General features: G+C 43.6%; 1 protein-coding gene and 1 long non-coding RNA gene across 5 annotated transcripts in view; one reads left to right on the forward strand and one right to left on the reverse strand.

The window, feature by feature from the left end:
• The window catches only part of TENM1 (teneurin transmembrane protein 1), a 1,699,828-nt gene that overhangs the window by 1,195,340 nt on the left and 486,860 nt on the right, over positions 1-17,628 (forward strand). The gene's annotated exons all lie outside the window — the stretch shown is intronic.
• Positions 7,921-16,896, reverse strand: LOC112544528 (uncharacterized). Its single transcript, XR_012907011.1, has 3 exons — positions 16,795-16,896; positions 8,983-9,049; positions 7,921-8,060 (listed from the first exon to the last, which is right to left on the reverse strand). It is a non-coding gene; the product is annotated as an uncharacterized LOC112544528 (long non-coding RNA).

The following is a 17,628-nucleotide window of genomic DNA, read 5'->3' on the forward strand; positions in this document are numbered from 1 at the left end:
CAAGCCCGACACCTACAGTAGAGCACCCATGGGAGGACAAATCTCAAAGAACCATTGTTACTGCACAAGGTAAGTAACTTATTTTATCATAGCAGGGCAGAAGTGTACAGCATTGGAGAAGCCATGACCCCAAACACAGGCTACGTACAACTCTATAGGTAGGGAAGTGTTGTACTGTGGGCTAAATGCAGATGTGGGAAAGGGGCTGGGAGATTTGTTGTTTGTGGGACTGTGCATATGTAAAGAACAGTGGGAATACTTTAGAAGCAACAGAGACCCAGGAAGATATCCAGACATTATGTGTGGCCCTGAGAATATTCATAGAGTGTGCTTTGTAGGTAGAGTGCTTGTTGAAAAGTGCTTAAAAATGGTCAGGATGTAAATTGCCTCTGTTATTTGACTCCCACTGTGTCCAGGGAAATAGGACTGTGTATGTTTTCTGTTCTTTGTACCATTTGCAAATGTTGTTGGCCTTATGTTTTACATTGACATCACATTTATAGTAAAGGAGTAGATGTGGCTTTCATTTTGTACTTGTAGTTCTAAAGTGTTTTTAATGTAATACAAATATCTGCATAACAAAATCAGTGATTGATGAGAATCACATGGTTTTCCTTAGCTTTCATTTGTGAAGACTTGATAAGAAACATCTATATTATTCAGCTTCCTACTTGTATGTTTTCATCCAAGATGAACAGACTAGATAAAAGGTACCTGTTAATATTAGTCTATGGGGATATATCTGTCGGTAAGACAATCTAAACTACAGTAAATGTAATCTGTATGGTAAGCCATTTCTAATTAAATGGCATTTTGAAAACTTATACCTCTAAATTTCTGACAATAAAGACAAGAAGGAAATGGTATATTCATGGCAAAGTGATTTTCTTGGATTCATAATTCAGTTAATAGATTAAAACTTTGTGGAAGAAGTTAGTACATAGACACAACTTCAGTTTAAAATATAACTTTGCTTGTATGCTCTCTTCCCCATCTCCCATTTCTATTCATGGCAGTCATATAGGTTTTCATAGGATTTTAAGACTTAAATCCTGTACAATTTTGTAATGTAATGGTTCCATAAGTAGAATGCTGTGTGTATGACATTATCTTATGTACCATATTTTTCTAAAACAAAATACTATCTGTTTTTAAATGCTCATCTGTTCTGATGTAGGTGGAAGTGTCGCCTATAAAATGTACGATCAATAAAACATGGTTGTTTGCAGTGTAGTTGTAGCTGCGTCAGTCCCAGGATATTAGCTAGACAAGGTGGGTGAGGTAATATCTTTTATTGACCAACATCTGTTGGTGAGAGAGACAAGCTTTCGAGCTTACACAGAGCTGAACAAGAGCTCTGTGTGGCTTGAAAGCTGCTCTCTCTCCAACAAAATTTGGTTGAATAAGATAATCTTCTTCGAGTGGTTGCTCATGTGCATTCAAATTAGGTGTGCACGTGCCGTGTGCATGATTCCTGGAGCATTTTTTCCCCAGCGGTACCCGTCTGGATGGCAGGTCACTCCCTGGCGTGGCGCTGCGATAACAGCACATAAGTACCCCCGTCGGCCCTCTCCCTCCTCAGTTCCTTCTTACCGCCTGCGATGGTTATTGGAGCTTCTCTTGTTGACTTGTTAATCCAGTGATCAGAGTTCTTTGTAAATAGTTCTTTAGTCTTAGTTTGCATTTAATAGTATAGTTAGTACTTAGGTAGTTTGAGTGTTCTTTTCCCTTCGGGGGAGGATATGCACGGTTTCAACCCTGTGCGTACTATGCTAAACCGATGTCGCGTGGAAACCCCCATGACTCTTGCTTAAAGTGCCTGGGGGAGGCCCACTTGACGGACTCCTGTAAAATCTGTAGAAGTTTTAAGCCAATTACCAAAAGGGAGAGAGATTCCCGCTTAAAACTCATTGTAATGGAGTCTAGTAATAGAGATATAGCCGTGTTAGTCTGGTCTTGCTGAAACAAAAGACAGGACTATACAGCACTTTAAAGACTAACAGTATGGTATATTAGGTGATGAGCTTTCATGGGCCAGAACCCATTTCCTCAGATCAGATTGTGGAAGAAAATTGGCATGACCATTTATACCAAAGGGATACAATCAAAAAAAGTGAACACATATAAAACTGACAAATCAGATTTTAGAATAGAGGAGAGTGAGGGGCGGAGGTTAGTGTCTATGAGATAATGATATTAGGGATGATAATTGGGGAAGCTATCTTTGTAATGGGTAAGATAATTAGCATCTTTGTTAAGGCCCATTCGTAAAGTGTCAAATTTAAGCATAAATGACAGTTCTGAGGCTTCCCTTTGTAGTCTGGTGTTAAAGTCTCTTTAAAGCAGGATGCATGTAGTAAGGTCATTGAGACAATGCCCAGTCTGGTTGAAATGGCAAGAAACTGTTTTTTCTTTGTGAAACTGTCTGATGTCTGTTTTGTGTGCATTGATTCTTTGGCAAAGTGTCTGAGAAGTTTGTCCAATATACATAGCAGACAGACACTGTTGGCACATGATGGCATCAATTATATTTCTGGATGAACAGGAATATGTGTTTTTGATCTTGTAACTGACATGGTAGGCCCAATGATGGTGTCAGCAGAGTAAATATGTGGACAAGGCTGGCAATGGGCTTTGTTGCAAGGGAAAGTTCCAGGGTTGGTATTAGTGTGGAATGTCCTGTGGTTGTTGGTAAGAATCATCCTGAGGTTAAGTGGTTGTCTTATAGGAGACTATGGGTATGTCTCCCAGAGCCTCTCAGAGTGTAGTATCCTGTTCCAGTATAGGTTGTGACATCAGACAGTTTCACATCCTGAAGACACTAAGGAGCCCTGTCCTGGGCTGCTTCCTACCTCCACTTCTCCTTTCACATCCTCTGGCCCCACGCTCCGCTCTCTGCTCCACTCTCCGTCTCCCTCCTGCCTTCTCTGACCTCTTCTGTCTCCTGTCCCCCTCCGCTCTCACCCTTCACTCCTCCGCCCATCGCCATCTTCTGGCTCACTCCTCTGTTCTCCCCTCTCCCTCCATTACTCTCCTCCATCTCCTCTCCCCTCTGCCTTCCTCCGCTGCTTTCCTTTTGAATGCGGCAGTCTCTAGCCTCCCCCTGGCGTCAGGGATGCATGCACACTCTGACCCCGCCCTACGCTTACGTGCGGCCCCGCCCCCGCTTCTGGCTCCCATCCCAGGACTCGGCCCCCCTGCACGCTGCTCAACTGGGTGGCTGCACAGAAACAAGCGGCGCAGATCACTGTCAGAATGCCACGCTGCCCATGCAGTACGGGGGTCGGCGCCGTTGAAGTGCAGGGTGGGTTGCCCTCACCGCCGTGGGGCGACTCCACCTCATCACAGCTTGCCAGCTGCCAAAATCTACTCATCACGCGCGAGTGGGAGAGCGGATTTGTCGAGCTCTTTATATGGTCATGCCAATTTTCTTCCACAATTACATCTGAGGAAATGGGTCTGGCCCACAAAAGCTTATCACCTAAAAAACCATCCTGTTAGTCTTTAAAGTGCTGCATAGTCCTGTTTTTAATGGAGTCGGTGCTTCAACTGGCACCAGAGAAGGAAGGTGCGATGCGTAGTGCACCGGCATCGGTGCGGGAAACCCAGCTGGGACCTCTCCGTACTGTGGTACCGAAGCCTTTGGCACTGAGTCACTGATCCCAGTCTCCGGTGTCAAAGAAGAAAAGAGACAGTAGTGGGAGGTCTCTAGCCAAGAGACTGCGTGAGAGCCGGCACCGGTTACATTCATTTTCCCGGTCCCCTCAGTGCCGACGGGAAGATGACACAGTGCGGGAACATAGTCTGGGGAAGATACAGCTGCAAAGGCCATCCACGCAAGAAACCTTTGAAGCAGCGCAAGAGCTGATAGAGCTCACAATGTCTCCTCCTCAGCCCGCGCTCCCTCAGTACCAAGAGTGTTCACCGGTGGCACCAGGGGACTTGGCGGTACCGGTAACAACGGCAGGGCACAGATCCTGGTCAGCACCACCAATCCTGGTACCACCCACTACGATGCTACATCAAACGGTGCTGCCAGCTACAACGTCGGTATTGTCTGGTACCGGAGGAGGCTCCACCTGCTGTGCTGCAAAGGGTGCCAGGCACTGATCCTCTGGCACCAGCCACCATGCCCCCACCTAGGAGTCCATGGAGAGGTTCAGACAGTATCACCGCTCCAAGGCTCCGCCCACGGCACCGCCATGGTCTGCATCCGATACTCTTCAAGTCAGAAGCTGAATCACTACCATCCAAGTCTTTATGGAGGACCTCATCTTGGTACTGTTCTCATTCCCGGCACTATCCAGACAAGGGGACTTTCAGCAAACTTGGCCTCCAGAAGCTCAACCACTCTGGCCTTTTTGAACGCCTTGGGCCTATCCCCAATGGCAAGGTCCAGTGCCACCATCAAGAGGGTCGACTGTCCCTAGAACCGGGAGCATACCCTTCAGCCTCAGTGTCAAGGCCTCCTGAGGCAGATACTAGGCAAAGTCCATTAAGGCAGAAGCCCAGAGATGAGATGGAATGGGGGATGACTACAGCCCCCGTTCCAGTGGAACTGGCGCCTGACCACCGCCAGCCTGTGGTGGAGAAACAACAGGACTGCAACAGAGGGTCTTCCTTATCATCACCCGATGAAGCCTTGGTAGACCCAGCACCTTCAATGCCGTCTATGGATGCTCGCGCGCACCAAGACCTCCTGGGTAGATTGGCTACCAATCTAGTTGTCCAAATGAAGTCAGTAGTTGAAGACGGTGACCCCATGGTAGACATATTGACTGCAGATACCCCAGCAAAACTGGCATTGCCTCTTAACAAAACAGTGGCTAAGATCACGACTACTCTGTGGCGAACCCCAGCATCAATCCCGCCTACCCAAATAGGAGTAGAGAAAAGGTATTTCGTCCCGCAAACAGGACACGAGCACCTCTATTCCCCAGGTTTAATAGTGGTACAGGTGGCGACTCAGAAGGAAGGGCAAGTGCAACCAGGGCCTACTCCTAACTCCAGAGAGCCCAAACGTCTAGACCTAATGGGGTGTAAGGTCTATGCCACTGGGGGTCTTCAATTACGCATCGCAAACCAGCAGGCGATACTCAGCTGGTACGCATATAACATGTGGCAGATAATGGGCAAGTTTTTTGACCTCCTACCCTCTGACTCTAGACAAGAGTATACCACCATGACTAATGAGGGCAGAACCATAGCCCACACGGCTTTGCAAGCGGCGTTGGATGCTGTGGACTCGGCAGCCCGAACCATGGCATCGGGGGTAGTCATGCACAGAGGTGCATGGCTACAGGTGTCAGGCATACCCCAGGATGTCCCAAACACCATTCAAGATCTACCCTTTGAGGGAAAGGACCTCTTTTCTCAAAGCACGGACTTGAGACTCCACACCCTTAAGGACGTGAGGGCCACTCTTAGGACTCTAGGAATACATACACCAGCCCCGCAGAGACAGTCACTTAATACCAGGGCATCCGCTAGACCACAATACCCTCTCTATAGGCTAGACCTGTGGAGGCGCAGGCATCCTAACGCAGACACGGGTAATAACAACACCTCTGGACCGAATAATGCTTGTAATAGGAGAAGGCAACCTAGAGGAGATGTGGATAGATGTGCAGGCCCTCCTGCCAACCAACCTTCCAAGCCCCCCTTTTGAAGATGCGCCCGGGGGTCATGTACCAGATCTCACATTAGTCCCTCCCTTTGGGAACAGGTTGTTCCATTTTTACCAGGCCTGAGCCAGGATTACATCAGACAGATGGGTGCTAGACCTGATTGAGAGAGGGTTACTCTATCCCCTTCCTCTCTTTACCTTTTACCCCATCCCTGTTCAGGGATCCATCTCACAAAGCCCTCTTAAGGCAGGAGGTGCTCTCCCTTCTCTCCAGAGGAGCAGTAGAGAGGGTCCCAAGGGGTTTCCAAGGGAGGGGATTTTATTCCAGATATTTTCTCATCCCCAAACCAAAAGGGGGTCTCAGACCCATCTTGGACCTCAGAGACCTCAACTGGTTCATAAAGTCAGCGAGTTTCAGGATGGTCACGCTTGCCTCCATTATGCTCATGTTAGAGATAGGATACTGGTACGCAACCCTCTATTTTAAGGGGTGCTTATTTTCATGTAGCCATACAGCTGATGCACAGGCACTATTTTAGGTTCATGGTAGGGCACGAGCATTTCCATTTTACAGTCCTGCCCTTTGGTCTCTCCACCATCCCCAGGACATTCACCAAGTACATGGCAGTAGTAGCAGCTTTCCTCAGAACACAAAGAGTGCAAGTATTACTGTATCTGGACGACTGGCTCATCAGAGCACGATCAAGAGATCTAATCCTTCTTCACATAGACATTATAAAGTCTCTGGGGAGCTGGGACTTTTGATAAACGAGGAAAAGTCCATGTTAACTCCCTTGAAAGACATACAATTTGTGAGGGCATGTCTGGACACCATTGCAGGCAGAGCATCCTTCCCCATGACCAGATTCACAACCTCGATGCTCATTATTCATGGACTTCAGCTATCCCCCCTTACGACGGCAAGAAACTGCATGAGGCTACTAGGCCATATGGCGTCATGCTTGCACGTGGTTCCCCATGCCAGACTGAGACTCAGGCCATTGCAGGCATGGTTGGCCCTAGTCATTCAACCAGAATCGAGCGCATTGGGACTTGGTGCTGTCGCTTCCAAAGGAAGTCCTCCAGTCACTGCACTGGTGGACTCAAGAAAGGGAAGTGTGCAAGGATGTCCGACGCATTAGTGCCTATTGGCCCAAGGGACTGCTCTACACATTTCCCCTGTTCCCGTTGATCCACAAGGTTCTCGTCAGAGTCAAGAGACTCAAAGTGCTAGTCCTCTTACTAGCTCCAGACTGGCCCAGACAGTTCTGGTATCCGATTCTCCTGGACATACTCCAGGACAAGCCTCAAGCCATACCTACTATCCCAGATGTGATCATTCAAGAGTGGGGGGAGGGTTTCTTGTATCACCCGAACATCAAATCCCTCTGTCTAACAGCATGGCTTATCCATGGCTAATTGGTACAGAGCTAAATTGTTCTGAGGCTGTGAGATCGTTACTACTGAGTAGTAGAAAGCCTGCTACAAGGGCAGCGTACTTAGCTAAATGGAAAAGATTTTCACTGTGGGCTGTGGATACAAGTGTAGATTCTAGTACGGCACCCACCCCTCTGGTGTTAGAATATCACCTGGGGCTAAGGCGGACTGGCCTTTCCACAGCATCTATTAGGGTGCCCCAGTGGCTATGTCGGCTTTCCACAGGGTGGGGGAAGGAAACAGATCCCTATTCATGAACCACTTGGTTAAGAGGTTCCTTAAGGGTGTAGATAGGCTGTTCCCACATGTGAAACTGCCGGTGCCCCAGTGGGACCTCAGTTTATTACTTACCAAATTCATGTCCCCACCCTTCGAGCCTCTGGCCATGTGGTCGCTAAAGCACCTCTCCCTTAAAGTAGCATTTATTTTGGCAATCATTTCAGTGAGTAGGGCATCAGAGCTCAAGGCGCTGACGATAGAGCCCCTTTACTTGCTCTTTTCAGCAGATAGGGTGAGTTTACGTACTCACCCAGTCTTTCTACTGAAGGTAATGTCCACCTTCCATATGTCCCAAGACATATACCTGCCTGTGTTTTACCCATAAGTCCTCTAGGGAACAAGCCCTCCACTCTCTTGATACCAAGAAAGCATTAGCCTTCTATATAGACAGAACCAGATACTTCCGCAAGTCGTCCCATCTTTTTATTTCATTTGCGGAAAGGATGAGAGGGTTGCCAGTGTCAGCCCAGAGGCTATCTTCCTGGGTCTCATCCTGTATAAAGGAGTGTTACGTGTTAGCAGGCAAAGACCCGCCTCACATGACGGCCCACTCCACATGAGCACATGCATCCTCTACAGCGTTTGTGGCTCAAGTCCCGATTGTAGATATCTGTGGACATCCACATGGTCCTTGGTCCATTCGTTCACTGCACATTATGCCATTACGTAGCAGGCCAGGAGTGACGCAGCCCTGGGTTCTGCAGTTTTAAGTTCAGTTCTGTAATGTAATCAAATAAAAGCATGTTAGAAAGAAGTCACTTGAATTGATTTCTGGGTCGCACCTCCGACCCCACCTCCACAAGTTTTGGCTAGGATTTCACCTAATTCGAATGCACGTGAGCAGGGCTCGACAAACCGCAGTGAAAACCACTTTCCAGTCCCACACCGCGCATGCGTGAACCACCGGTGAATGGGGTGACTAGCTGAAATCTACTCACCACGGGTGAGTAAATAAGCGGATTTGTCGATCCCTGCACATAAGCAACAACTCAAAGAAGAAAAGAGGATTACTTACTTGTAACTGTTGTTCTTCGAGATGTGTTGCTCATGTCCATTCGAACTGCCCATCGGAGTTTCTGGCAAGAAGGAACTGAGGAGGGGAAGGGCTGACAGGGGTACTTATGCGTTGTTATCACAGCGCCTCTCCAGGAGGCGACCTGCCAACCCGATGGGTACCGCTGGGGAAAAAACGCTCCAGGAACTGTGCACACAGCTCACGCGCACCTAATTTGAATGAGCAACACATTTCGAAGAGCAACAGTTACAGATAAGTAATCCCCTCTTACCTCACCCATGTTATTTCTCTAAGGTATACCATTAAACAAACTAAAGCAGTTTAATATAAAGACCATGTTTAAAAAACAGAGCTTTGTCTTACCACCAAAGAAACAATAGAGATAAATTTGCTGCTTAATTCTTTTATTCACCCTGTTTTGCATAAAGGATAAATTCAAGCATTTGTACCTTAAGAGACTCCTGGACCACAGAGGTTCTACTTCTACCTCTATGTCTGTGTTAATATGTAAAAGCCACAATAATGTGAACTTGTATTGGGATTCACTGTGGGATTATGTACAGCCTCCTTCCCATTTCAGTTGTTCCTGCAGGGACATGAATAAATCTGTTATAAAGGTACCTACGGCAATCAAGGTATGCATGCACTAAAATTCATGTTCCACGTCCCCAGAGCCTGGCTTTGCAGGAAATCTGTAGAAAACAGAAAACAAATATTGTATCCTGTGGTGGCTCTAGCTATTCAGATATGCATCTATGCCTATCCTAAGGCCTGAACCTGTCAGTGTATGTTGAAAATCATCAAAGGGTGAAATTTCAGTTACATGAGCTTTGATTTTAATGAGTGTCAGGTTGCTTTATTCACACAACCACTTTACATATTTGGAAGAATGTGCTCTCTCTCTTCTGAGACTTGCCATACCTAGCGAAGAGGAGAGGTAAGTTGACAATGATAAGATAGCTTCGGTCTAAAGTTGGTTCCTTTAAGTTAATATTAGTATATAAAAGCTACTGGAAATGAAAATGACTTGAAGATATTACTGTGACAATAGATATTTAAGTGTTTGCTACAATTTCCTTGCTTCAGATGTCCATGGATGTACATTGTTGGCATCGGAGAGGGATGTTTATTATGAGAGAAAAGATTATCATCTCAGTTATTCCACTAGTAGGAAAATAGCTCAAAGGCCCTTGTTAATTCTCCACAGATATTTGTTTCCTTTCCCAGAGTGATAGGTTTAGTGTCTTGCAAAGGAATATTTAATAGAAGTGCTTTGTATTGTATTATCCACTTGTGGATTAAGCTTGCTGAGCTGCTGGAAAACCCTGCAGTAGTCCAGGGTTCACAAACTTAATCTGATTAGGCTGTTTCTGCTGATTTAACTTGGATTTATATATTTATTTTAAATCTGAGAGACCATACCTTCTTAGGAATCTGCACATCTCTGCTCAGCTCAACTTAATCCTACTGATAGAACCATGAAATACAAAATCTTAAACTGACTTTTGTGTTTAATACCAAATGAGACTCAACTAATAGTACATATTTCATCATTTTGACATATGCAGGGCTATATATGGTAAAGATGAGAAAATTGACAGTTGAGCTGTTAGGTTTTTATTTTTTAATTAAATGTTTTGTAATGCTGAGCTGATGAAAGCAGCCACATAGCATGGAATTGCAGTGGAACAAATTCTTCCCATTCAATATTATTTTGTCCTAATGTATGGAGACTAGCCCCTGACACACAGCAATGACTTTTATTCTGTATATTTATTCATCAGTATTTAGTCTGTGCTGTCTTTCTGTCCTGCTCTCAGCACCATGATATCTAAATGCTAATTGAAACTGTCCATAAAGGTGCCAAATAGTAAAAGTGGTTTTTTTGTGTACTATATCTGTTGTCTAGATATTAGACTGAGACTATCAATGCTTTTAACATAAATACACAGATAGCAGATGCATTGTAATTTTCAAATCACTGTCAATTTGGGTGATATATGAACTGGTAACTTATGATGAAAGACTATGTATACTATTAAAAATACCCTGGGCCAGTCACCCTTTTAGATGATTTCAGTTGGATTAGTACAGCATATTAGATGCAAATTATGATGAGTTGGCGTGCTGACTTTATAATTTCTTAGAACTAAATATTTTAATGGCTACTGCCTAAATCCTTGTAATTTCACAAGTAGTCCACGATCAACAGGATGAAGTTTGATTGACAAACCCACTGTATTTATGAACGTATTTAAAATCTTTTAACATTCAATATATATGATAACATTGCTTACTATCTTACCTGAAGTGTAAGTTTTTTAGAATTACGATATTTATGCTATAAGAATTCTGTTGTCTTTGAATTAGACTCATCATGGAGATAAATTTTTGAGTTCTTTGATTCAGTAAGTAACTTTCGAATGGTCTGATGAGACATTTGGATGCTATCCGAAAGATGAAGATGAATCCCTAACTCTTCATTTGCTTCACATTTTAGTGAAAGAAGTTTATATGTAAAATGTATGCTTGTCCTTGCCCTTTTTAAAAGGAAAAGTTGGAGATGGATTTTTCTTTCCAAACTCATTTGAGATGCCTTTTTTTAATTGAAACTGTGGTTGGTTTGAAAGAAGGCTCTGTATGCATTAAAAATAAACTTTTGATTCAGTTGGACCTCCACTCATACAGAAGGGTGGAATAGGAAGAGATCTGCCAATCTTCTGCTAAGACCATAACTCAAGGCTTCTTCCCTGCTCTGGCACAATAAATGCAGAAGTGGGGGCCCACAAAAGTACTCCAAAACCTCATCTTTCCAGGCTTTGGTATAAAACTTCCCCCCAAAATCTTAAAAACCTAAATTTTGGGGATAAAAATCAGTTGCCAGCACCCAAGTAATGATAAGGAAACCAGGGAGAGACCACTTGGGAATTCTCAGCCCCTAAAGTAAAACCAGGACACAAAAATTAACCAATACCAGGTTAATAAAAAGAAAAGAGAAAAAAACATTTATTATCACCACAATATTCCTGTTACAAGGATAATGACTAGATGGAAAAGTCACCAATTAATATACTCATGGGGAGATTTTACCATGGGCCAAAACTTAGTTTAAAAAAAGAGAAAAAAAAAATTTAAATGCACGGACGTCAGATTCCCATTCCCAAACCATAAAACAATAAAACGGATGTATCAAAACTATATCCTACTTACAGATAGTGAAGAGTGTTTTCTTGGAGACAGACATGATGTCTGTCCCCCTGAGTAGCTGGGAGAAACTGCCCAGAGACAAAGGAGAGAGAACCCCAAAATTCCTTTGTCTCAGTTTGAAATTCCTACTTGCATTCCTATTGGCTGACTCTACCTGGCTTAGGTAAGGGACATAGTTAACCCCTTAGTCCTCAGGCTGCTGGCTAACCCTCATGGTCATGACACCATATCTTTAAATGTTCATGTCACTGTCTAATTAAAGGGGCTTTGGCCTGACACGTGATTTTGTGATTCCAGCCTCTTGGTAGTAGAGCTTGTGAAAATGATGTCACAGTCATTGATGTGAGCCCTGAGGGTATGTCTAGACTACATGGCTCTGTCAACGGAGCCATGTAGATGAGTTTACTGGACATAGGAAAATGAAGCTTCATTTACTTCAAAATGGCCACTGAGCTGTGCCGATCAGCTGTTTGGTGGCACAGTGTGGCAGTCTGGACGCGCCGCGGTCGACAAGGGAAGCCTTTGTTGACTGTTCCAGTAAACCTCATTTCACGAGGCTATACTATAACCATAAATTAGCATACAAAACTGTAAGGGTTTCTGTTCTGGTTGCTAGTAAGGTAAAGTGAACTTCCACATTCCAACACTTTCACTTCTCTAGGTGAGATTATTTATTTATTTATTAAAATGGTGTTATTGAATAAAAGCATGATTTTTGTAGCTTACTTGTAAATGTTGTCATTTTAATAGCTTAATTTGTGCTGATCATCAATAAGAAGTACATAACCTATTAATCCTGAAGATCAAGAGATGTTACTATCAAGGTGATGTCTACACTGTGCTGTTTTGCGCAAGAAATATGCAAATGAGGTGAAGCATGGAATATTGCCATGCCTCATTTGCATAATTAATGAGCATCTGCTTTTTGCGCAAAACCCCGTCTTGCGCAAGAGCCATTCTTCCTGCAAAAAATGTGGAAGAATGGCTCTCGCTCAAGAGAGAGTTTTTGTGGAAAAAGGAGCCATGTAGATGGCTGCTTTTTGCGCAAAAGCCTCTTGCGCAAAAAGCAGATGCTCATTAATTATGCAAAGGAGGCATGGCGATATTCCACACTTCGCCTCATTTGCATATTTCTTGCACAAAACAGCACAGTGTAGACGTAGCCCAACTGTTTAAAAATGGTTTATCCTTTTGGAAATGGATTAGGTCAGTAGAGAATCTGATAGAAATTGGTCAGGTTAAAGTTTGAAATTTCCATATTATATTTATAAAACAAAGTGAACTCATAAGAAATAAAATGATTGAAAATCAAGTTTGATTCTACAGCATCTTAGGCCAGGTCTACACTAAAAGGGAAGGCTGAATTAAGATATGTATCTCCAACTACATTAATGACATTGCTGGAGTTGACCTACTTTAATTCAAGTTTCCTCCTGCAGTGGGGATGACAGTAGTAAATGCCCTGGGAAGCCACCTGCCACCCTGTTACAGAGATATCTGCACAGGGCAGCAGGTGGGAGCCAGTTCATGCGGGGAGCTGGCTTAAAAGCTGGCTTCTCATACGCTCTGGCTTCCAGGAAGCAGACTGCCACCCTACGTGTAACCTTGTCATTGCTGAAAATTTAATTACTTGCAGTTTAACATCCTGCCCCAGCCTGGGTTCCACTCCCACACTTAAACTCCATCGCAGAGCCCAAACCCTGTACCTCACCCCTCCAATCCCTTGCCTTAGCCCTGAGCCCTCGTTGTGCCACTGACAGGACTTTTAACAGTCAGGTTGGCGGTCTTGACCAGAGCCTTTCAACCCGACATGCTGAGCTAAGGGATTGTTTAAGTGTGGTATATGTGTTTGGGTTTTGACTCAAGCCCAGGTTCTGGGATATACTGCATCTACACTGCAATTAAACAGCTCCCTATGTCTGAATCAACTGGCATGGGCCAACCATGGATATTTTCTTGCAGTATAAACATACTCTCCTGGGCTCCTAATTACCTACATTTTGAAAATATTACAAAGGCTATAAGTCATTTATGAATTTTAAAAATGTACCCAATATATTTTAGCAGTAAATTTAGTAGGACTTAACGTATGATGAGAGTAAGATGAAGCAGGTATTTTTTTCACATTTTCGACATGTTTCTGTTTAATTTCAGGTGAATTCCTGCAGATCCTGACCAAATATTATTTTTCCCTAACATTTGACGGAAGTTTTGTGTCCAATTCAAAACTATGCAGACATTCATATTTCAAACTTTGAATTTACAGTATCCGACTGTTCAGAAATGGAATTGTTTTCACTGAAAAGTAGTCTATTTTCTAACAACACATTTTCATTCCTCCCTGCTATATTTTCCAGCTTGTAATGGCATATTTTCAAGCTTGTAATGAAATATGAGAGAGCCCTCAAATCTTTAGTACCTGTATTTTGTCTTGCAAATACTTTGCATACTGGACTCATGTTACATGCTTGAGCATGACTGTCATTGCAAGTAGGAGGATTCAGTGGTACAGCAGTTATGGCATTAAAAGATTTCACAGGACTCTCAGACATAAAATCTTACTTATTGGAAAATCAGTCAAAAGCTGGAAGGAAATCCTACTTTATCTTCAATAGTCCTCTCCCATAAACAATGAGTAAGTCAAGCAACTAAAATTACAAGTTCTAGGCAAAGACCGAACAAATGATTACAATAATAAATATTCTCTAGGATTGCTGCATTGACCTTGAAAACAGATTGAGACAGAGGAGTGTAAGAATAACAGGTTTTCCAGAAAGGGTTAAAGGCAAAATCATCATATACTATAGTTTTTCATTAATAAACAGCCCTAGCCTTGTCTTCACTACAAATTTTGGTTGACGCAAATTATGTTGGCATACAGCTGTCAAAGTTTGTATATCACTTGGGTGTATGTATTCTTGGCTGCCTGTGTTGGCATTATACATACTCACCAAGAAGATATCCAAGTGTGCCACCTGTTGCCATCTAGCACAATGTTTTGGCAAAACGTTTGCCATGTGTTGTTGGATAGAAATGATTTGCCCAGGGGTCTCTCAGAACTAGAGGTCAAGTTGTCAGCATGCAACTTTCTCCATTGAATGATGCCATCCAAAACTCATAATTTTGTGTCTTTTTTAAAAAAAGATAATCCCACAAACATGCATGGCACTTTTCAGTATCCACTATGGAAGCATGGAGCCTACAGTGCTTTCTCTGATGGAAGCATGGAGCCTACAGTGCTTTCTGCTAGTCTCATGAACATTGCAAATATGGGCTGCATGATTGTCATGTATTTGCAGAATTATAAGTAGTGCAACAATGGAAGAGGCGTTGATTTATTTGTAGTGAATTTGCTACGAGACATAGTGAAAAATCAAGCTAGTTGACAGCGTACGTGGAACAGTTGCAGATTGTGGATTGCTGTTTTGGGGCTGAAAAATGAGTACTGACTGGTGGGAATTTGTCACAATGCAGGTTTGGGATGATGAGTAGTGGTTTCAGAAGTTTGGGATTTGGAAGGCCATCATCTTGCATGTATGCCAAATTCACATCAGTTCCTCACTGACAGTTACTCTCTGGAAACTTATAAAGTCGGGTTGTAACTGGTCAGTGAGCAATCATTTTGTAGTTGGAAAATCCATAGTGGGAACCATTGTCATGAGGGCCATTAATTGTCTTTTGCTCCAAAGCATTGACTCTTGGCAGAGAGCAGCACATAGCGGATGGATTTGCAGCAGAGGGGCAATAGATAATACCCTGTCACTATCCCTAGTTTGGCATCAGGACATCTTGTCACTGAGTAAATCAACAGAAAAGGCTGTTGGTTTATGATTATGTAAGCTCTGGTGGATCACCCGGGATGCTTCACAGATATCAGCATGGACTGGTCAGGAAAGGTGTATGACACATCTTTAAGATCAAAGGACTGTTGAGAAATCTGAAAGTAGGGAGGCTCTTTCCTGACCGGCAGATTACCATAGACAATATAGAAATGCCAGCAATGATAGCTGCTGCTGATTCCTGCTACCTCTTATTTCATCAAGACATACATTGGTCACCTTGTCAGCACCAAAGTAAAATTCAACTACCTGCTCACCAGGTATAAAATGAGTGTTGAATGTGCTTTTGTTAGTTTGAATGGGTGTTGGTTGGAGAGCAGACTTGACCTGTCAGTCTTCTGTCTTTTCTTTGAACACAAGGAGCATAACAAGAGCCCAACCTGGAGTTATACAGTTGCGAGCTTTGAAAGGGTGGTCATGTATTGTACTATATTGTGTTCTGGGCTTAAACTTTTTTTTTTTTTGGTGCTGCTAAGAATTGTATTTAGAGTTACACTGGATTTACAGTCACAATGAAAAGGGAAAGATGAGTTTGAAATGTCTCTTCTCTTTATGTTATTACATCTTCCCTTGTCCGGCACCCTTGAGACCTGACTGGCCCCAAATGAGGGGATTTGCCAGACCAGGGGAAGTCACTCCCAGCATGGTCTGCTGCTCCCAAATGGGGCTCTAGTCCAGCACTGCCGCTGCCTGCCTGGCCATAGTTCTCCAGGCCAGTGTTATATAGCTGCTGCTGAGGCTGGAGCCCCCTGGCTGCTACTGGGGCCGGAGCTCTGCAGCTGGGGCTGGAGCTCTGCGGCCACTGCTGGACCCCAAGCTCAACGGCCGGGGCCAAAGCTCTGTGGCTGCTGCTGATCCCTGCTACCTCCCAGCTGCAGGGGCCAGAACTACCTACTGCACCGCCCACCACTCCACCCCGTCCCCTGGGCATGGGACTCCTGGCTAAGTCACCAGCCCCTTCCTGCCCCTGTGGCCTCACCTCACTTTTGAAAGAAGCCTGCAGTCTAGACATAGCCCTAGTGGCCTACTGTCTCCACTCTTCCTCCTAAATGCCTTTACTTGACCACCACAAACGAGCTATTTGCTGCGCTCTGGAACCTCTGAGGGTGGGGGGAAAGTTCAGTACAGGGCCCTTGGCTTTTCCTTGTGAGTGATCCAGCTGTGAAGCACTCACAGATGGTACCAGTTAAGTGAAGTCCATATTAAAGAGGATCAACCTGTAGATGCTATGTAGCAGCCATAATTTGGACATAACTGTTTTATACTTTAGTCAGTTGTAGTAGGAACACTTTTCAGTGCTACTCCTCACTCCTTCACTATCACTTAACATTTCTCCTCTTTAATAATTAGTTTTATAAAACTAATTGAGCTGTTGAAAGAATTCTTCATACCTCCATACCATTGAAAGTTTCAGTTCAAAACACCAGTTTGGAACATTCAGAGTCTGCTATTTTCAGCAGTGTGCTGGGTTTCACACAGCACAGTCAGTTGTGTTCATTCTGTTAGTTGCTAGGAGCAGAATTTCCTTGATGTATGTAACAAATAGTTGACTGCTGCAGGAAATGCATGTTATTTTAAGAGCAAGAGCTTGTCAGTTGCATGTCTTTTAACTATTTCTAGGTCTTCAGACCCCATTTTGATTTGCTGGAAGATCTATAAGATTTGGGAAAAGTGCAAACAGAAAAAAAGTGACCTTCAAATGTGTTGTTTTTTTTTTTGTCTTGTCTTGTCTCTCAGAGGTCAAAGAGAACAATTTTTCTCCCTCCTTCTTGTAACACCGTTTTAGATACTTGAAAACCGCTATCAATGTTCCCTCTCAGTCTACTCCTTTTCTAAACTAAATAAACCCAGTTCTTTCAGTCCTTCCTCATAGGTCATGTTTTCTAGGCTTTTAATCATTTTTTGTTGCTCTTCTCTGGACCTTCTCCAATTTCTTTACATCTTTCTTGAAATGTAGTGCCTGGAACTTAAATGTCTGTATTTCACATGATCAACTGACTCACGCTTGAATTTTACAGTGGAGCCAAAATTATAACAAGTTCTATGGACAGAATCCATTTAAAATTTGTATGATTTCTGCTGCACATTTATGCAGATGAAGGAGCATGTAATGTTGTTTTAATGCTAGTATAACTGATAACTTATCTTTGCATATGGAAAATGCTGCATAGATATTATTTAAAGTGTGTGTGTGTGTGTGTGTGTGTGTGTGTGTGTGTGTGTGT

The sequence above is a fragment of the Pelodiscus sinensis genome, chromosome 13, assembly GCF_049634645.1.
Source record: "Pelodiscus sinensis isolate JC-2024 chromosome 13, ASM4963464v1, whole genome shotgun sequence".
Classification (NCBI taxonomy): domain Eukaryota; kingdom Metazoa; phylum Chordata; order Testudines; family Trionychidae; genus Pelodiscus; species Pelodiscus sinensis.